At 39.7% G+C, this 12,091-nt stretch overlaps 1 protein-coding gene across 1 annotated transcript in view; it reads left to right on the top strand.

The window, feature by feature from the left end:
- The window catches only part of LOC118749121, a 58,051-nt gene that overhangs the window by 9,684 nt on the left and 36,276 nt on the right, over positions 1-12,091 (top strand). The gene's annotated exons all lie outside the window — the stretch shown is intronic.

Raw genomic sequence — 12,091 nt, 5'->3', positions numbered from 1 at the left:
GGTTTCTGAAGTACAATTGACTATTCTGAAGTACATTTTACGGTTTCTGAAGTACAATTGTCTATTCTGAAATACTTTTTACAGTTTCTGAAGTACAAATGACTATTCTGAAGAAAACTTTACAGTTTCTGAAATACTTTTTACGGTTTCTGAAGTACAATTGACTATCCTGAATTACATTTTACTTTTTCTGAAGTACAATTTACTATTCTGAAGTACATTTTACTATTTCTGAAGTACAAATGACTATTCTGAAGTACATCTGATGCTTTCTGAAGTACTCTTGGAAAAGGTGTAGTGGCATTGGGCAACGCGCACAACAGGTTAACGAGATTAGCTCAATCGAAGGCGAAGAGCGGTTTACTCCCGGTGATGAGGTTCAAGTCACCGTGGAGGAAATACGCCATCAACGCGAAGCTAAGCAGCCAGCTGGGCGTAGAAATTTGTCGTGCAGCATTGTGGTACCGAAGCCCACGTTTTCACCGAATGTATGTCGCTACAACGTCGAATTTTTTGTTTTAAATGCGGAAAGTCGGACGTGATAACACCTAAGTGTCCATCTTGCAATCCAGCGGGAAACGCAGTGCGGAACGCTATTACGACGGGGGAAAGGCGCTCCACACAAAGCCCGCACGAGTAGATGCCTCAACGAATACAGAACCAGACGATGAGTTGAGCCGTGATGCAAACGCATCTGAAACCAAAACGGAAAGTAACATTTTTAAAATAATAACAGCAAAGGGAAATAAAGTAGTCACAAGAAATGGAAGTATGCCATCTTACGAGGAAAGACTGAGGAAATATCTCGAAACGCGCCAACGAATTTTCGCCGATAGCGCGCTCATGGGGCGCCGAAGAGTGTCGCGAAGAATACAAAAGGCCCGTGAAAGATTCCGTCAGCGGAAAACACTGCGGCAAAAAGTTGTAGCGTCGGTTAGAAACGCCGATCAAAAGGATCCGCGCCTTTACGCGGACATAGAGATAAAGGGGTTATCGACACGCGGCTTGTTAGACACTGTGGCGTCCGTTAGCATTCTGGGCCGAGGCTGCCGCGAGTTCGTGGAAGAGATAGGCGCGCCGATTGAAAAGTACATTTCGTGTGTAAAAACCGCAGGCGGTCGTACGCACAATGTACTTGGCAAGCTTACCATACCTGTGAAATAAAAAAACGTAGAACAAAACATTACATTTTTTTATGCCCATACCTAGAGCAAAAGATTTACCTTGGGGTGGACTTCTGGCGCGCCTTCCGCTTGGCCCCATAAGTGATATCTGTGAATGAAATCGATTTGACCAAGTTAGAGCAAGAGATGGTGTCCGAAGAAGACAGGAATGAGCGGCGCGTGTTGTATGTCCTTACAGCGGATCAAAAACAACGCTTGGGGCAAGTGGTGAGTGCTTTCAAAACCTATGAAAAGCACGGATTGGGACGAACTCAGCTGGAAAAGCACAACACCAAGTTGGTTGACGATGCAGTCCCCATTAAAAATAGGCACTATCCATTGTCCCCAGCGATGCAAGCAATTGTGTATGCCGAAGTTGACAAAATGCTGGAATTGGGCGCGATTGAAGAAAGTGAAAGCCCGTGGAGCAATCGTACGACAATCGTCCGCAAACCTGGAAATAATCGTTTTTGCCTGGATGCCCGCAAATTAAATGCCGCGACTATAAAGGACGCGTATCCATTGCAGAACATCGAAGGCATACTCAGCGGTATCGACGACACACACTTCATAAGCAGCGTAGACTTAAAATTCGCGTTCTGACAAATTGAGCTGGAGGAGAGCTGCAAACCATATACGGCGTTTACGGTGCTATACCAATTTGTAATCATGCCGTTCGGATTATGCAACGCGGCCCAAAGGTTGTGTCGACTAATGGACCGCGTGATTCCACAAAAGCTCAAATAGAACGTCTTCATAAACTTAGATGACCTGTTGATCATAGCGTCGGACTTCGATTCGCACATCCGGATCTTAAGCGAAGTTGCGACATGCCTGAGAGATGCAAATTTAACAATAGGATTAAGGAAATCAAAATTTTGTTTCAAAGAGTTACCTTACCTAGGTTATATTGTAGGTGGTGGCATGCTAAAGACTGACCCTGAAAAGGTAAAAGCTATACAAAACATACCGTTCCCTAAAACGATCAAACAAGTACGCAGTTTTCTAGGCACTGCTGGTTGGTACAGGCGTTTTATTAAAGATTTCGCCACAATGGCAGCGCCTTTAACCGACACATTGAAAAAGGGACAGAAATTTGAAATGACCACACAAGCTTTGGAGGCGGTCAAAAGTCTAAAGAGAGCGCTCACAAGTGCGCCAGTACTGAAACACCCAGATTTCTCCAAACGCTTTTGGGTTCAGTGTGACGCGTCTGATTATGGCGTAGGCGCTGTACTATACCAGAAGGAAGATGACGGTGCCGAGTAGCCAATCGCATACTTCTCGCAAAAGCTCAACGACTGTCAGTGTAGGTACAGCACCACGGAAAAAGAATGCCTCGCAGCTCTGGTGGCTGTTAAGAAATTCCGCCCTTATATAGATCTAATGCCTTTTACGGTGGTGACGGACCATGCCAGCCTGAAATGGCTGATGTCCTTGAAAGATTTGAATGGTCGATTAGCCAGGTGGTCATTACAGCTACAAGCATTTAATTTTAACATTGAGCACCGCAAAGGCGCGGATAATATAGTTGCTGACACGCTGTCGAGATGTATTGACGAAATCACAAATTCCCCAATCGCTGGCATGGACACTGTAGAATTCGATTCTAAAGAATATCAGGAGCTGGTGAGGACGATCGAAGCGAACGCAGTGCGGCTGCCGGATTTAAAGGTAGAAGACGGTTTAGTGTTCAAAAAGGTTTTGGTCACGAACGTAGAACTCGAGGAGACCGAATGGAAGCTTTGGGTACCAGAAGCACTAACCTCTACTCTTATACATAACGCGCACTGCCCAGAAATCAACGCACACGGGGGTATGGCCAAAACACTCCATCGCTTGCGGCGGTTGTATTACTGGCCAAATATGGTGGTACAGGTTCGAAATTTTGTACGCAATTGCCAAACGTGCAAGGAAACAAAGCCAAGTAAGAAGAAAATATATGTTGATTTTCTTGGCAAGTATCCGAGGTCAAAGCGCGGAAATTGTTGCGTTTTTATTGTCGTAGATCACTTCTCTAAATTTCTCTTTTTGAAGGCAATGCGCGACGCCACTGCTGGAAACGTGGTTAAGTTCCTTACGGAAGAGATTTATCATAAATTTGGTGTGCCAGGGACCATACACTCCGACAACGGCCAACAATTCACATCGAAACAATTTGCACAATTGGTGGAAGCCTACGGCGTAAAACATCTAAAGACGGCATATTACGCTAACGTTAGCAAGCTAACGCAGCTGAAAGAGTCAACCAATCGGTGCTAGCCGCCATCAGGTCGTACTCGACAAAGACCACCGCGATTGGGGTCTGTATTTAACGGAAATAGAATGCGCCCTGCGCAGTGCGGTACACTCGGCGACTGGGGTATCTCCATATTTTGCATTATTCGGTATGAATATGTTCACGAATGGCACGGATTATGCGTTGGCACGAAAGCTTAACAGCCTGGACGAGAATGAATTACGCTTACTCGATAACAGCGATAAACTCAAGATAATGCGCGAGAAAATAAAAGAAAACCTGAGTGAGTCGTACAAGACAAACGCAGTGCGCTACAATAAATGAATCCGGGAGATACGTTTTAACCCTGGCCAAGAGGTTTATAAACGCAACTTCGTACTAAGCGATTTTAAACAAAATATAAACGTGAAATTTTGCAAAAAGTTTACGAAGTGTCGAATAACAAAAGCGCTTGGCAATAACATGTACCTTTTAGAGTCGCTTGCGGGAAAGAGCCTGGGAGCGTGGCATGCCAAGGACATCAAACAATGAAGCTACCACTCTTCGGAAGTCCATCTCTCCAATGATGAGGTTCAAGTCGGCGGAGAGGTGCTAATCATCGAATAGGTTACACCGCATCTGCCCTGCAAATATCGCACAAAGTAAAACTCTTGCACTGAGGTAAATTATATTGATATTCCCGTAAACCACTTGCACATATTTATACATATGCGCTGTACACAAATGCCCAGCTTAGTTCTCGAGGCAGGAGACCGTGTCAGGGTGGGTGTTCCCCACGTTGGGCTTTCACTTTTTAAGAACAATCCTTGGCCCGCTCGGAAGAAAGCAAATTCACATTTTCTATTGAAAATAATGTAGTTGTTTATTCAGCATTTTTTTTATTGTTGATTGCCTTTGTTTGGGTTGAAAATGTCAAATAAATCAAAGGCAACAAAAATATACCACAAAAGGGAAATTTACAAAGCTTTCATGCGATGGGGCTGCCAGACTTCGAGTTGGGGTGTGGTGAATAATGGAATTCGCCGGGAAAGGGATAGTAGGGGTGTGCACACTTGTAATTGGCCAAATAGAACAATGAAAACTATGCGAAAAAAACGGTGTTTTGAAAAACACTAGGTCGAAAAAACAGCCTATAAAAAGGGGGTAACTGTAGGACATAGGATAGATCTGCCTCGTGTTCAACAAGAACCGCATCCACAGTGCGCGAATAATACTCGTTCCTTTTTTTTGAAGTTTGGTCTTTACAACCGAAAAAAATTTTAAGAAAAGTGCGTTCTTTTTGAGAAAAAAAAAATAATAAGTGCCGTGCTTTTCTTTTAAATCCGGAACACAAGTTTGGAGGGGAGAACGACCCCGATTACACGCGCAAATATCCCGCGGAGACACACCCGTCCACGGCAGGAACTGCACGTAGAAGAGGCTACTCGTTGGAAGGAAGACCACGAGTTGGAGGACAGGCCACGAGCTGAATTCATATAGCGCCCACTCCCTAGGAGCATCAAGTAAGCAGCGAGTCCCCCGGCGAGATGTAAGTAGCTGTGGAAAATAGTTAATAGTGGAGTAGTTTTTTGAGTTTTTTTTTGGGGGTTTTTCTTCTAGTGTGCCATTATATCCAAAACCAACGATAGCACGTGGATGCAGAGGGGCGCGGCACAACTCACTGGTGAGTGGTAGAACTGTAAGACAGTTTTTTTTTATACATATACGTATGTGTATATTGTCACATCAGTGGAATACCCCTTTGGAAAGCTCACACCAATAGCGCAGGAAATTTATTTGGTATCACCCACTGACTGGTCAGCAGGGACTGCAACCAGGCTGTTAACTTAACAGCGCGCTCAGAGCAGCGAATCCAACAGTCAGGAAAGAGGAAGTCCGAGCGGTGTAATACGTATATAGGGTAGTTTTAGAGGCTCTGTTTGGTTAAAAATTTTGTGTTTATTCCATTAAATTTTGTGTAATTCATCTTGTTCGGCCACGCCCAATATGAGAAAGAAACGCCAAACCGACTAGTCTGCTAAAGAGTACATGGTTTAGGCTGGGAAAATCCGGTCCGGAAGATCTCGCATATCCTCTTAAGAGAGCTCTTATAGGTAGGTGGTTAGGGCTTCCAGTGTTTTTAAAAGCGTTGTGTAAATTTCCGAGTACTTATATACGTACATGCATACATACTAATCTTGGCGTACACATGTACATATATGCGAATTTTATGAAATGTATAATGTCTTTTTGTTAATAAATTTTTTATTGTACCATATTTTAAACGAAGAAAGCAGTCTAAAATGATTGGTTAAAGGTTGATAGAAGGGAGGGGGAAGATGACGAGGGGTATTAGATAAGAGACCAGAGGAGTAAGTTAAAAAAGGGGACCGCAGTAAATCGCCAACCGGAAGAGCGGTCCAAGTATAGGTGGGCTTCCTGTGAGACGAAAGATGCCGAGGATGATTGTAACATCCGCCCTGCTTCAATGTGGCCAAGGGTTGGGAACCACGCCATACACAAATGCTGAGCTAGTACGGGTCACCACATTGATAGCAAAAAAAAACGACAGGAGGGCGGATAACAGGTACATGTACGTTACATACTTTACTACTTTTTTACCATATATCGATGTACATATGTAATTGACACGACAATTATTTTATAAATACAAACAATTTTTAAACCAACTTAAACTTTTTTGCAATTGCATGTGAATATAACCCAATATTCCCACTGCATGAAAACGTCCCTATTTTTGCATGCAAATTTTCAGCCGATGACCTACTGAGAAAGACATAAGTATTTTTCACAATTCGATTTCTTTTTGACATTTTTATTTGAACATGGTCAGCGCTAGATTGTTTTGTAAGTTTGGGACTCCACTTCTTTGAGATTAGCCGGTTATGAGCGAATTCGATATACAATTTAAAGCATATAAAGCAGATTTTGATAAGATTACTAAGCGCATTTTACAAAATAGACCGTTGTCTACGAATGCGAAAAAATTAAACGAATACAAATATTCGCTTATCACAGCTTACAATAATATTTTCTACTAATTATTGGCAATAGTTCGACCCATACCAGTAATCTTAAGGAAGTGCAGGGTAAATTATCCCGTTGCAAGGAACAGTTAGCAAAGTGCTTTAATAAACTGAATTGTCGCGTTAGAATTCCTCCTGATAGCTTATAGCTAATTTGTCAATCAGACTTAGCTGACTCTGAGTCAGAAGAAGAGTTTAGTGACGCGTAGTCAGAAGCTTCGGTACAACTCAGTCTTAAAAGAAGTACTTCACTTTCATCATTTTAAGATCTGCTAACTGTATCCAACGAGCCGTCAACGGCTACCTCTTCTTCTTCTTAATTGGCGCTGTAACCGCCTAAGCGATTTTGGCCGAGTCCAAAACAGCACGCCAGTCATTTCTCTTCTGTGCGAACTGACGCCAATTGAAAATGCCAAGTGAAGCCAAGTCCTTCTCCACCTGGTCTTTCCAACGCAGAGGAGGCCTTCCTCTTCCTCTGTTACCAGCATCGCGGTCCGCGTTGAATATTTTCAGAGCAGGAGCATTTCTGTCCATCCGAACGACATGGCCAAGCCAGCGGAGCCGCTGAATTTTAATTCGCTGCACTATGTCTATATCGTTGTAAAGCTCATACAGCTCATCGTTAAATCGTCTGCGATATTCGCCATCACCAACGCGTAAAGGTTCGTAAATCTTTCGCAGAATCTTTCTCTCGAAAACTCCAAGAGCCGCCTCATCAGATGCTTTCATTGGCTACCAGTTCACCAAATATTTCTACATTTTTTCAAGAATTTCTAGACATGGCTACCACTGGAAAGAAAAAATCCTTTATTATTCTTTGTGCCTCAATCATTAGGGAAAACTACAACGGAGATCCGCTATCACTTGAATCATTTATCGACAAAATTAATTTAATTGAAGATTTTGCAGACAAAAATTTAAATACAACTTTAATATCGTTTTTAAAATCGAACCTCGAAGGCAAGGCACGTGAAGCAATTCCAACCGAGGTTAACTCAGTTCGACAAATCAAAGATGCGTTGAGAAACAGAATAAAGCCAGACAACTCGAAAGTTTTAGCTGGGAAAATTGCATCTTTACATGTCACAAATAACAATTATACGGAATATGCTAAGCGTGTCGAGGAGCTTTCGGATGCTTTAGAGCGTTCTTTGATCATTGAAGGTATGACACAATCTAAGGCCCATGAGATGGCAGTCGAGCAAACAGTTAACGTTTGTAGACTTAATACTCGGTCGGATTTGGTCAAAAGAGCGTCAAGTGTTAGCGTTTCGAGCCCGAGTAAATAGGCCAAATATTTTTAGAGGTAGCTTCAGAGGTCACAACTTCAATCGGTACAACAATAACAATCTCAGACAAAATAACTCTAATTTCAATAGGTACAATTATAACGGTAATAACAGTAGGTACAACAATTACGGTTCAAGGTATAACGGTAACAATTTCAACAATAATATTAATCGGTCATCAAACAACAATAATCGAAATAATAACAGCAACAATAATAGTAGTAGACGTCCAAATTCACGCAATAATGCTAATACGCGGGCTTTAAACGCCCACGCCCCTCAGGAGCGAACACTAAGGGCGGAAAAATTGGACAATTAAAAAAATATTTTTCGGCAAAAGGCATTTATTGCTTAAATTTGAATTACTCTGACTTTATCGAATTGACAATTAATGGGTGAAACAAAATTTGTACGTTTTTAGTCGACACGCAAGCAGACATATCTCTAATAAAAAATTCTAGCATTGATAAACATTTTTCTATAAATACGAATGATATAATTAACATTACCGGGGTCACTTCTAATACTGTTTCTACTTTAGGTACGATTACCGTAAACTTGACTTTTACTGATTTTTACATTAAACATACTTTACATGTAGTAAACGACGATTTTAACATACCATCTGATGGTATACTGGGTAAAGATTTTCTGAAAAGTAACAAATGCGTTATTAGCTATGCAAGCAATTGTATATACTTCTGGGTCGGCAATGAAAAGGTCGCGATACCAATCCTACACGGAACCGAAAGCGACACTGGTATCATACCACCGAATTTTCGATTTAGGCCATTCGCCAGATACGCTTTTTGTAGAATCGCAAGAAGTTGAACATGGCGTATTCACAGCAAGATGCATAGTTAATAGCAGTAACCCAATTATCAAAATCATAAATACCACAGATGACGTGAAACATGTAAAGAATGTAAATATTCGGACTGAAAAACTTTCTGACTATTACGTTTACTCAATTAATAAGGCCAAGCCAGAAGACTTACGAACTAACGAATTAACAAATATATTGATAAACCAAATCCCTACAGAAGCTAACAGCAATTTACTTGACCTTTGCATAAAATATGCCGACATTTTCGCTCTGGACAATGACAAAATGACATTGAACAATTTTTATGAACAGAAACTCAGGTTGACTGACACTGACCCGGTATATGTAAAAAGTTATCCAATTACAATAGTCCTCTAATTTTGGTTCCTAAAAAATCTACCAATGGTCAAAAAGCATATCGTATGTGCGTTGATTTCCGCGCAGTCAACAAAAAACACTCTTGGCAGAGCTAAATATTTTTCTACTTTAGATCATTTTTCTGGATTTCACCAAATCCCCTTGCATGAGGATTCACGTGATATAACTTCTTTTAGCACAGACCGTGGAGTATATCGATGGAAAGTATTGCCATTCGGTATAGTATAGCACCCAACTCATTCTCGCGAATGATGAGTATAGCTTTTCTGGTATTCCACCTAACGTAGCATTTTTATATGTAGATGACATAATTGTTATAGGCTGTAGTGTAGGAAAGTTTTTGAAACTTGTCGAAATGTCAATTTAAAACTAAACCCAAAAAAATTTAATTTTCTCAGGCCCGAAGTAACGTTTTTAGGGCACAAATGCTCAGCAAAAGGTCTGCTGCCAGATGATTTAAAAATAGTTGCAATTGAAAAGTATACTAAACCTACTGACAAAGAAGCAGGACGACGTTTTGTCGCATTTGCATATTATTATTATTGAACAAATTAAGTAGGAAAAAAGTAGAATTTGTTTGGGATGAGAAATGTGATGTAGCTTTTCAAGCGTTGCGATCAGCCTTAATGTCACCGAAACTGCTACAATATCCAGACTTTACAAAGCAATTTATTATTACAGTTGATGCTTCAAAAATAGGGTGTGGCGCTATACTTAGCCAAGAACAGCAAGGTTGCGATTTACCAATATGTTTTGCTTTAAAGGCATTTAACAATGCAGAACAGAAAAAACCAATTATTGAATTAGAACTTTTAGCAATCTATTTTGCCATTAAACAATTTCGACCATACATTTATGGAACGCATGTTTTAGTAAAATTAGACCACAGACCATTAGTATACCTGTTCAATATGAAATACCCCTCTTCAAAACTTTCCAGAATAAGGTTAGAACTAGCAGAGTACAATTTTACTATTGAGTATATAAAAGGAAAATTAAATGTTGGCGCAGACGCACTCTCACGTATAACGATAGACGAAAGAAGGGAATCAACGAAATGTATTTTGGCAGTACAGACGAGATCAATGACTAGATGAGAAAATGTAATTATACAAAATACAGATAATAACCAAAATGAAAACCAGGAGACATTAAACGTTTATGATAAATTTTCTTATAACTTTTCAAAAAAGATACCGCGTATTAGATCAGAAATTACTTATGATAAAGATGTTAAAATAAAAAAATTACGAATTTGTGCACATATTAAACACAAAAAACTCGAGTTACTTAATTATGTATTTGCTAACGAAATAATGAATTTCGATGATTTACTTTCGAGGCTTGAAATTGAAGCCAGCAAAAGCAAAATTAAGGAGATTGAATGGCCAAAAGACGATGAATTTTAACGTCATTTCACAATTGCTAGTTTAAAAAATCGCGGAAATAAAATTTAAAGACATTACATATTATATTAACAGATCCTGTCGAAACAGTGACTGACGACAAAAAGAAAAGACCAACTTATGACAATCTATCATAAATACTACTAAATACTTCTGGAAAAACCTGACCCGTGACATATCAAAATTTGTAAAAAGTTGCGAGAAATGTTTACTGAACAAAGTAAAACCTAAAAACAAAGAAAATCTGGTGTTAACGCCAACACCTACTAAACCTTTTGAGGAAGTAATTATTGACACGGGCCTATTGTGCCAGAAACGCGATATGGTAACAAGTTCGCTGTCACCATAATCTGCGATTTAACAAAATATTTAATAACTATAAAAGTGCAAAAACTGTGGCTTCAGCTATTTTTGAAAGCTACATATTAATATATGGCGCAATGAATTCTATTAGGACTGATTTAGGAACAATATAAGAATGAAATTTTTTCAGAACTTACAAAACTTTTAAATATAAATCACAGCTTTTCAACAGCACATCATCACGAAACGGTTGGAAAGATTGAACGCAACCATAGAGTTTTTAACGAATACTTACGCGCTTATTTTTTTTTTTTGAACTCATATATTTTTATTGCGATCTGTTTTTTTCTTTTTAACATTAAGCAATATTTGAAACTTAAATACCAAATAAGAAAATAATCATGTATGGAGTACACCCAGTGGCGCAACCATATTCAATTTGCAGGTATTCAATGTTATTGGAGATCTAATATTGATTTCCTTCTAAGGCGCTGGAATGGCACTGTATGAGAAGTGAGTGTAGAAATAAGACGATTTGGGTGATCATGAATTTTTTGTCGGTGCGCCAAGGCGTGCTTTTTAATTTTGGAAGCAACAGTAGGGATTTTAAGGTCACGGTGTATTTGGTTGTTTGTGACATAGAGCGGAGCGTTCACAATCATTCTAAGAGTTTTTGATTGGAATCTTTGGGGTATTTCTATATTGGAAATTGCTGCAGAGCCCCATAATTGTATTCCGTATGTCCATACTGGTTTTAAAGCACATGAATAGAGTAAGAGCTTACTCTCGAGTGAGACTTGAGACTTCGGGTTCAGTAACCAATGTAAATTTCTGAGCTTCATTCCCAGTGCTTTGCGTTTAGTGAAAATATGGGCACCCTTGTTGTGCATATGGAAACTGTGCATACCAAATAATGCATATGAAAAAAACCGAAATAATGCATACGAAAAAAACCGAAATAATGCATATATGCACAGTTTCGGTTGAAAACCGAAATAATGCATATGAAAAAAACCGAAATAATGCATATATGCACAGTTTCGGTTAAAAACCGCAATAATGCATATTAGAAAAACCGAAATTATGCATATGCACTCTTTCGTTTGAAAACCGAAATAATGCATATGAAAAAAACCGAAATAATGCATATATGCACAGTTTCGGTTGAAAACCGAAATAATGCACATGAAAAACCCGAAATAATGCATACATGCACACTTTCGTTTGAAAACCGAAATAACGCATATGAGAAAAACGAAGTAATGCATACATGCACAGTTTCGGTTCAAAACCGAAATAATGCATATGACAAAAACCGAAGTAATGCATACATGCACAGTTTCGACTGAAAACCGAAGTAATGCATATGACAAAAACCGAAATAGTGCATACATGAAAACGAACTTCTTTCTGAGTAGGCGGCCTTCGGCCGCGCTTAGGGATTATAACCCTTACTAAGTA

This window comes from Rhagoletis pomonella, unplaced genomic scaffold, assembly GCF_013731165.1.
Source record: "Rhagoletis pomonella isolate Grant_MI unplaced genomic scaffold, Rhpom_1.0 Rhpom_scaffold_00014, whole genome shotgun sequence".
NCBI classification, from domain to species: domain Eukaryota; kingdom Metazoa; phylum Arthropoda; class Insecta; order Diptera; family Tephritidae; genus Rhagoletis; species Rhagoletis pomonella.
This window is presented reverse-complemented; position numbering and strand designations above follow the sequence as displayed.